This window comes from Sceloporus occidentalis, unplaced genomic scaffold (assembly GCF_023333645.1).
Source record: "Sceloporus occidentalis isolate IW3139 unplaced genomic scaffold, rSceOcc1.0.p SCAF_12, whole genome shotgun sequence".
NCBI classification, from domain to species: Eukaryota; Metazoa; Chordata; class Lepidosauria; order Squamata; family Phrynosomatidae; genus Sceloporus; species Sceloporus occidentalis.
Genome location: NW_028316992.1, coordinates 1,231,221 through 1,241,316, shown reverse-complemented (window position 1 = coordinate 1,241,316; position 10,096 = coordinate 1,231,221).

Genomic DNA, 10,096 nt, shown 5'->3' with positions numbered 1-10,096 from the left:
AAGTATGAGGAAGCCTACAAATAGTGGCAGCTTATCGACAATAATGCAATTATTATTATTATTATTATTGACAATAATGCAAGGCTCATCTCAAAATAGTGGGGAAGCACCTTATCTCTGCTCAGTCTTTGAGCTACGTATGGCTCACATTGCTGGAATGGAGTTGTCTGAAACAATCTACTGCTTATTAAACTTTCCGAGATGTTCCTGTAAAGTTTTGGACCTTTATGAAACCTAAACACTGCCTCAAGGGGGCAAAGTAGTGTTTGAAGGAACAGGGGGGGAAAGTCATACAGTTTTGAAGGGAACAAAAAAAAAATACTCAATAAAATATTACATTGTGCAATACTTTTTATTACAGTACTGCATTAAAATGAACTGCCTGCACAGTGTACTATATCACTTTCCAAAACGTTTTTGCAAACCTTATTTGTCAGCAATGCAGAAGCAATGAGCAGGAAAATAGTGACATTTTATTGAAGTGAACACATGGGAAGAAAGTACTCATATAGTTATGTTTACCTGCCACATATTTCATATATTTAGAGAGACTATGAAAAGCAGCAAAAGGAAACTGCTAAATAAAAGCAGTTACACTGTTATATATATATATGAGTTACACCCTCTGAAAATAGGAACTAGTGGCAGACACTATTATTGTGGGCTGTTGCTGCTTTCTAAAATCAAAACAAAGCATCTTGATGATGGTGATAAAAGATAGGACTCCAAGGAACCATCAGAGATTATTGCATCACCTTTCCTCCCACACTAGACATGGGATGTAAACTTAAATAGGCAGATTTTATCGTACACACCCATGCCAGGGCAATAGGCATCCTGTACCCAATGTGGGCTTCTCCCGCACTTTTCATGAATGGGAAAATCCCATTCATTAAAATGTGCAGGAGAAACCCTGATCAGGTACAGGATGCCTACTGCCCCAGCTCTGGTGCATGTGAGAAAATGTGCTTATTTAAGTTTACATCCCACATCTAGCTTGGGAGGAAAAGTGGTTCGATAATCTCCATCATATCTTCCAGATTACTCCAGGATAGCATGAAATATAAGCAATGTGAAATAAAAATAAATACTACTTAATCCCCAAACAGGAAATTCTCCTTGTGTAAATAAGAGAGAAAAAGAAAACTTGCTTTAAAAAATAGTCACCATTCATTTTTATTGAAACTATCAGTAGGATATAGTGACAAAATGAATACAAAAGCCGCTAATGAATCAGCATAGGTTAACCAAAAAAAAAAAAAAGTCCAGTTTTGAGATGATAAATACAAGATAGATGTTAGATGGAAAGGATAGATAGATAGAGGCAGAGAGACCTATGATAGGCCAATGTTTGAACCTCAGGAAACAGGAAAGGCTGGCCTAGATTGAAATACATTTAGCTAAATGTGTCTTTCTAAAAATGATGGCTGAGCTGATTAGGAAAAGTTGAGTAGGGATGTTTGTGAAAAAAATTGTTTGAGCAAAAAATATTCATTTAGAAAATGTACAAAAGCTCTTGCAATCTTTCCCAGCAAGAACAAAGCCATGAAAATTCTTAATTCCTGCATTCACAAATAAAATGGACCTTGTTTTCTGTGTTGAGTGGGTTTATGGTGATCCTGGGAGTGGAAGAACCATCTATCATTCAGTTATCTGGTGGGGTTTAGACTTGCTGGGACGTGGAACTTCTGCAGGCAGAAGGCAATTAAGACAGTCCATTACAAGTGGCTTATGGATCCAGATGGATTCCTGATGGATCATTGAGAGGTTCCTGCTGCCTTATCCAGACGATTCTCTTGAAGCTGTGGTTGACCTATGGAATGAAGAAACAGCCAGGATAGTGTACACAATAATTCCTGAGCATTCCTTCTCATGGAGTAGAGCACAAACAGCCCATGGTTTTCAAGATAGCTGGCAGTAATGAAACAAGGGAGAAGGTAAGTAGAGCAATGTTTGCAGAAAACTCTGTGCAGGACTAAAAAGAGACAAATGGCTGTTCAATTTTGTCCACCATGCTGTGCAACATATGCCTAAATCCAGGATGTCTGGAGTTCAAAGATCTGGTGCCATCAGTATGCAGATAACATCCTTTTCTATTACTCTTTTCCACCTTAGTCCAAAGAAGCTGTGTTGGTTCTAAAGTGAGGTCTGTCAAGAGTAAAGGACTGGATGAGGATTAACAAATTGAAACTTAACCCAGAAAAGGTAGGGGTGCTTCTGATCTGTTGAAAGGCAGATCAGGGAATGGGGATTCAGCCTGTGCTAGATGGGGATATATCTGTTAGGGCGTGGAAAGACGTGATGTGTCCACCATGACCACCTACAGAGTTGAACCACATCAACAGGACACCAGGGAGAAGAAATCTGAAAAGATGTCTGCAAAGGTATTTAGGCCAAGAAGGAAAATATTCCTTCACCACTGCAAACAGCCTTGAGCTCCCAGCTTGAGAAATAACGACAAGAGCACTTCAAGCCTTCACTCTACACGAGGGCTTTAATAAATAAGTTACTTTAATAAATAAATTACTTTGCCAACCAAACAACCATAACAACAAAACAGAGAGGCAGTTACTCTAACACCAAGTGTCATAACTGACACACTCTCTCAGAAGGACTGACAGCATCAACATTCCATAATGCAAGTGTCAACTGTCAACTGCCACTGGAACTGCAATAGGTTCCACTACAGCTCTATCTTGTGGTCACATACATGTCATTTCCTAACAATATCTCCCATAAGTACATGTTGGCAGCTTGGATGTACTTCTGAACTCAGTCATTAACCTGGAAGCAGGGCATAATCATAACCATGAACACAAAGATTTAGAAATCAATTATTCTCATTGTATGATATCAGCAATTTTGATGGAATCAGGTATCAGGTTTGACCAAACATCTAGAGTAGGGATGAGAGGGGGGTGCATTGGACCTTTCTAACCCACACTCATGGCTACATTCTGCTATAGCACTGTTATTATATGGTGATGGGGCAAAAAGCATTTTTCTTGGAAAATAGATTTTAGAGAGAATGGACACTTTCTTCTAGACCAGAATTGTGTTTGGTAAGGTATTTATACCCTGCATGAGTATACCAGTCATTCATCAGAAATGTTCCAATGCTGTGAAATCTCCAAGCATCACCCAAGATAGGCACATTGGATTTTTTGTGGAGACACATGTTATATGATTCTCCCCATGTTGGCAGGAGTGAAAGCACAGACTCTGAATTAATTGTTCAATAAGTAGTTTTAGAGATTTCTAGAAAATTTGCAACCAGAAGCCCACACCACCCCCATGGCATCACAGCTTCACCACTTGTGCATTTTGAAAGATGACAGCTTGAAAAGATGGAGACTATGGGGGGATATTTTTCCCCCAGGGGGAAAAAATAGGTTATTATAAGACAAAAAATGTGTGTTGTGGTAGGCATGTGCTATTAATATCTGTGTTGAACTGGCATGTGCTCCTTAGGGGAAAATCAGAAAGCATTGTATTATTTAATTTCGGTCACAAAAACTCAATTATTTTCCATCCAATTTTGCTGATAGTTGGAAGTATTAACCAACCCGGTTCAAAGAACGGAATGTCTTTGTGAGAATATCAATGCATTTTGCATGCCGGTAAGCAGATTTGTTCTTTCAGCCTCTACATTAATGGACACAAGAGACCAACTCCTACGGCTTTGGGGCCATTGCTAATTAATTTGCTAATCAATGTCATGGACTTGTGTGACCTAACTTTTTGGATAGAGAAAAGAAAATGCCTTGCTATGTTTAATATTAAGATCTTTGAATAGATGCAGCCATCCCTTTGAATTTCTGGATATAGAGTCGCCATTATTATTTTAAAGTTAATAGCTACTTATGACCCTCACTATTAATGTCTCCCCACCTGTCCCCAATGGATTTTCTTTCAATTTGTCATCATGAAAAGTAACAATGGCATAATTTTGATGGAAAACATTTGCCTGAAAAATACAATAGGTTGGATACAATGATGCCTTTCTGCATACAGAAGGCTTGTTCCACTTACAGAAGAGCTGTTTTATACCTCACACCAGAGCACTGCATTAAAAGCAGGAAATGAAATCTGAACTTGCTCTTACAGTTATGCAACTGCTTATGCAACTGGAAACATGACCTCTACTATGGAATGTATCTATTCTTACACTACACCAGCTAGAATAGCTTGCTCCCAGAGTATCCTAGGCCGGAAGCAGCTCCGGGTTCCCCTGTTACCAACCAGACCTACTGTAGAAGGGGGTTCTACAGCTTGGGAGCAGCCAAAGAGAAGGATCTCTTTATCAACCACACATGCAAAGGTGGTGGGTCTGAAAGAAAGCTCTCCCCTGCATATCTTAAAGCATGCACTGGATACGGTCTTTCAGGTAGCCTGGACTCAAGCCATGTAGGGCTTTAAAGGTCAGAACTAGACCTTTGAATTTTCTTGGTAAGCAATGCAGCTGTTTCAGCAGGGAAATCACATGATCCCTGTACCCAGCCCCAGGAAGCATATTGGCTGCAGCATTTTGGACCCATGGAATTTTCCAAACAGTTTCCAAAGGCATCCCCATCTAAAGTGTGTTACAGTATTCCAAATGGAATGTAATCAAGGCAGGTGCCACCATAGCCGGATCTGACTTCTCAAGGAATGGGTGAAGCTAGCATGCTAGTTTTAACTGTGCAAATGCATTCTGGTAACACCAAACCTGGGTATCCAAGCTCAGATCCAAGCCCAAGAGCACACCCAAGTTTACAGTCAGATGGGATATAAATTCAGAAAACTTCCATAACATACATAACAGCAGCCTAGTATTGTTTTCTGTGAACTATATTATTTGTATCCTTTCTTTCTTCCATCATATAACATATAAGGTTCCCAGGCCTCCTACCAAGGACTGACCACATTCAGAAAGCCTTAGCTTCAGCCAGGTTACTTCATTGTATTCTTTCAGGCTATAAAATTTGAACTTTCTGGAAGGATGAAATGTTGTGTGCTGGTTTATTAGCAGAGGCACTTTCACATTACATGTTTATAGTGTTATGATTCCACTATCATTGCCTTGATATCATCCTATGGAACCCTGTGATTTGGAGTTTACGGAGAATCAGCTAAAATTCTCAGCCTGAGAGCTGTTCTGTTTTATTATTCTGTATGCTTCATATTGTGAAGCAAAGCAAACACTATTATTTTGTTGCACATTTCAATTATATTGATTAAATATACTTTCCATTAAACTTACAAATTATATACAGTTTTAACCATTTTTAAAATTAGTATTGTATCTGAATTTCGGTTTGTCAATCTTCATCTAGTCCATCATCTTGTTGAACTACTGATGTAGGATACCCACAACATTAGCTGAACAAAATGTAAAAGTAGGATTGACCTGGTTATTTTCTGCATATTGGTAAACTCGAAAGCCTAACCCGTAGATGACTAGAACTTTCTGGAATCTGGCATTAAAACAGGGGTAGTATTGTAGAAACAGATGTATCCCACATCAAAAACCCCAGAGACGATCACAAGATTATATAGTTTTACACTCCCCCCGTCTTTCATTTGATAGAATTCACTCCATGGGGCTTATGAAAGAGTTTCTGTCCCTAAACCAGGAGGATTCCAGAAAATGTTCTAATTAAAATAAATATAGAAAGTCTAAATGTTTCCTCAGGAAAAAGCCATAAATTTCCTTTAGTTTTGCTCCATGTAACATTTCTAAAATTAATCCCAGTTAAACTGTTGAAAGACCTTTAATTAACATGAAATATGTTCTTCTAGACTTGTATGCAGACACTTGAGGTCTGCATACAAACAAAACCTACAGAGGTTTGATCAATCTCTCTTCCTTGTGAAGGTGACAATGAGACAGATGTTATGATGAAAATAACAAGAGAGATGAGTAGCAACAACAACTACAATGCAACAACTGAAGCACCTTGTCCAAATAACAAAGCTGAAGTACATTGAGAATAAAATGTGATGGCGCATTCTACCTACACACCTGTAAAAATTATAAAAATGTTGTAAAAACATCCCTAAAACATAGAAGAAAATTTGTGATGTTTCCATTGGACTTGATGCTTTTACATACTGGTCAAAGAAATCCTAATCAGTATAGAAATAGCTTTCCTGCCCTCAAGGTTTTTGAAGCTAAGGACAGTGTGAAAATTAGCATATATTATAACGGACTTCTTTTATGTCATTTCAGAGTGGAAACATCTGTAGGCCTACATAATAGCTCATCTAGAAGTCAGGACTAAGATGGTTTGTAATCAATACTTTCTATGTATTTAAATGTCAGGTCACTTTTCTTGTGCATCCTTTACACTCACAAAAAAGGACAGGCATTTTGGCAAGTAGCATAGACAGAAGATACATTTTAAACAACGTTGTGTGATTTTACTGGACCAACATTCTAAAATGTTATATACCTGCTATAATTTATTCACTCAGATAATAAATTTAAAATCTGAAGATATATTCATAGACTATGCTCACATTCTAATTCTGTTAAAGGGATTTCAAGTTAGCAATCATATTAATTCAAAAGCACTTGATCACAAAAAACATAAAAGATCTCCTTATCACCATATGAAAAAAAGAATTACAGTAAAATATTTAAGTTACTTTTGATCCCAACATCTCATCTTGAAAATAATGAAATACCTCTTTAAATGTTGGACTTCACTGTCCTTCCAGCCTAAGGATAAGGTATATGGTCACTTATGTCATCCTGCATGATCAGCTCCATCCCTGTGAGTTCTTAAAGTATGGTTATCTATCTATCTATCTATCTATCTATCTATCTATCTATCTATCTATCTATCTATCTCTTCAGCTTCAGGGATCCAGAATGATGTGATGATTTGAGCATTGGACTATGACTTTGGAGAACAGGGTTTAAATCTATGCTCAGCCATGGGTGATTTTGGTCAACTCATACTTTCTCAGCCTCAGAGGAAGGCAAAGACAAACCTCCTCTGAACAAATCTTTCCAAGAAAACCCTGTGATAGGTTTGCCATCGGGTTGCCATAAGTCTGAAATGACTTGAAGGCACACACAACAATAATATTCAGATTCGTGCCATGAAATGAAGAAGCTATGTAAGCATAACCATACATCAAATTAGATAATCCTGGCTATGTTTTTCAGATGTTAATAGGAGCTACCCAAATGTGTTTCTAAATCTCTAAATGCTTTGTTACAATAAGGTTTGGAAAACTTGCAGAGACAGTATGAAAAGACTGATGAAGTGCCTCTGGTCTTACACTGTACTGCATGAGAAGGAGATGAGAAAATTCAATTTATTGCCATTAAAAATGTTAAAAGAAAGCCCATGATTAATGTGTGTCACATTTTGCAAAGGGCACAGTGAAGGTGAATGTGAGCAGAGGGCTAAGGGTGCAACTGAGAAATTAGAACAGGCCATGAAGGCTAAAAGAGAACATGATTTACATGCAGAATGGAAACACAAGTTAACTGGAAGGAAAATTAGCAAGGGAAAAAGACGATGGAACGTTTACCTGGCTTAGCATGTAGCATGTACCAGGGTGTTAGAAAGTTTAAATATAAACCATGTTTTGGGTGATTTGTGAAAGTAACACTTATCTAGTCCAAACATACTGTTTGAATGTGTCAAAAAAGCTGCACTTGTCTGTACTTTTCCTTGGTAGATAAACATGAAAAATGCATTCTCTGTGTCATCCATCTCTTCCCTTTCCCTGCCATTCCCCCACACACTGCAGTTCTACCATCTCTCTAAAGCATAATGTCCACAAAAGATGCAAGACAGATGGCTAGGCAGGTTTCTCACAGAAGCTCATAAATTCCTATCCAAATTTTGACTACTTTGCTGAGATTGAAAACAAGTCACCTGTCCTCTAGAGCTGGGCTCAGTACTAAACTTGCTTTACACAAGCTGTAAAACCTAGTCTCAGTAATGGTAATAATGTCAGGGCAGCTGTCTCTTGGGTGGAATTTAGTGCTAAGGTTCAAGCAAAACAAACACAATCAATCAATTATTAAATTATATTTGAAAAAAACAATCCAAACTAAACCACACTGCCCTTGAGTGTATTTCCCATAGTCCTTCACTACATTCAACCTGATCTTAGTACAGTCTGGAGATTCCTGTTCACACCATGTATAACAAAGATGTGTATGCATCAATGCACAATGAGCACTTGTAAAGGGAAAAAAGTCTAATTTCTAAGTTAATATTTTAAATAAAATATTTAAATTAAACTAGAAACTATGTGGAAGGGACATGAAGGAGAGCAAAGCTCTGGCATGATGATGATGATGATGATGATGATGATGATGATGATGATGATGATGATGATGATGGTATTAATAGAGAGCTACCATGGTGAAGTGGTTGGAGTTCTGAGCTGAGATTTTGGCACCATGTTGTAGTTGTGTGCCTACAAGTCATTTCTGACTTATGGTGATCTTAAGGTGAACCTATTACAGAGTTTCCTAGGGTTGAGAGTGTGTTACTTGCCCAAAGTCATCCAGTGGGTTTCCATGGCTGAGCAAGGAATCAAACCTTGCTCGCCAGAGTCATAGTCCAATGCTACACCACACCACACCAGACTGGCTAACATTCAGTCATGACACTCATTGAAACAAAATTAACAAGACAATTTTCATGGGAGAGGAGAAAGAGAAAAACGGGGAGAAGACAGAAGGATTTGATCTTTGATCAGTACAAAAGAGGTTTCTGGCAATATTCTCATATGTAATGACAAAAATATCCTCCAGTGTGCAGGGCTGACATTTGCCTGTCTGTCTGTACCACACCTATATTTTGTTGCAATGCAAGTTGATCAGCACTGGGGCCAAGCCTCAATTAGCAGCAGGCATACTAATTTGGCTGTGGATATAAAATTCAAGCAGTTTGACACCACTTTAACTGTCATGGCTCCAGCCTATAAAATCCTGGGCTTTACAATTTGTGAGGTATTCAACCTAATCTGTAACCAGAGACTTGTTGTGTCCCTTCAAGTTCTTTCTGACTTATGACAACTCATGGCAACTCTAAGGCAAACTTATCATGGGGTTTTCTTGTTCAAAGAGAGCTTTCCATTGCCTTGCTCTGAGGCTGAGAGTGTGACTTGCCTAAGGTCACCCAGTGAGTTTCTGTGGCCAAGCACAGATTCAACCTATAGTCCAACATTTAAACCACTTTGGCTACAAGCTGGAATTGTAGTGGGTGCACATTATGATTCCCCCCATGATTTGCTCACTCACTTGTGTGTAAATCTGATATGTATGTATAGGTGGTGGTGGTGGTGGTGGTGGGGGAGCCAGGCACCCCCTTTCCACATCAGGTGAGGCAGCTAGGGGCTTCTCAGATGGTTCACATGCCAGCAAGGTATGAAGCTGCCCTGAGTACTGTGTCACTACACCTTCCAATCTCCATGCTAACCCAGGGATAAACCAGGTGAGCACCAAGGGCTGCCATGGATTTAGCCTACACTATCATGCCCTGTCTGTTCAGGCCCCTAAGCAATTTCTTCATCCTTCTCATTCTTGAAGTTGAGTCTGTTGTCTCCCATTCAGGAGTGGAGTGCGTACGAGAGTGGACTCCAGCTTCGGGAGTGGGGAGCAGAAGGAATCCAGGGATTCTTCCACCTTTTAAGTTCCAAAACATGTTATTAGAACTGGAGTCAGAAATCTCCAGCTTTGGGAGTGTGGTGCCTCAATGGGAGACTGCAATCTCTAGTTTTGAGAGTTTGAGAGAAATCTAGAGATTGGTTGTTTGGAATGTGCAGTAGAATAATTGACCCAATCTCAAGAAATACATGTTGGGGGTGCTAGAATTATCACCCAAGAGGCAGCAGCCCCAAATATTTTGGTTACCAATGGGCTAGACTGACTGGGACTGATAGGGGGGGGGGAGTTTATTGCACAGGGCTTGGAGAACGAAAATGGAGAATGGAATGGAATGGAACAGAACGGAATGGAAAGGAAAGGGGGGGGGAATGCATTGCACAGGAGAAGGCTGTCGATGCTGCCTGGAGTCCCCAATCTAATCCCCATCCATCCCACAGCAGCCAAGTTTGAAGAACGATTCTGAACAGTTCTTCA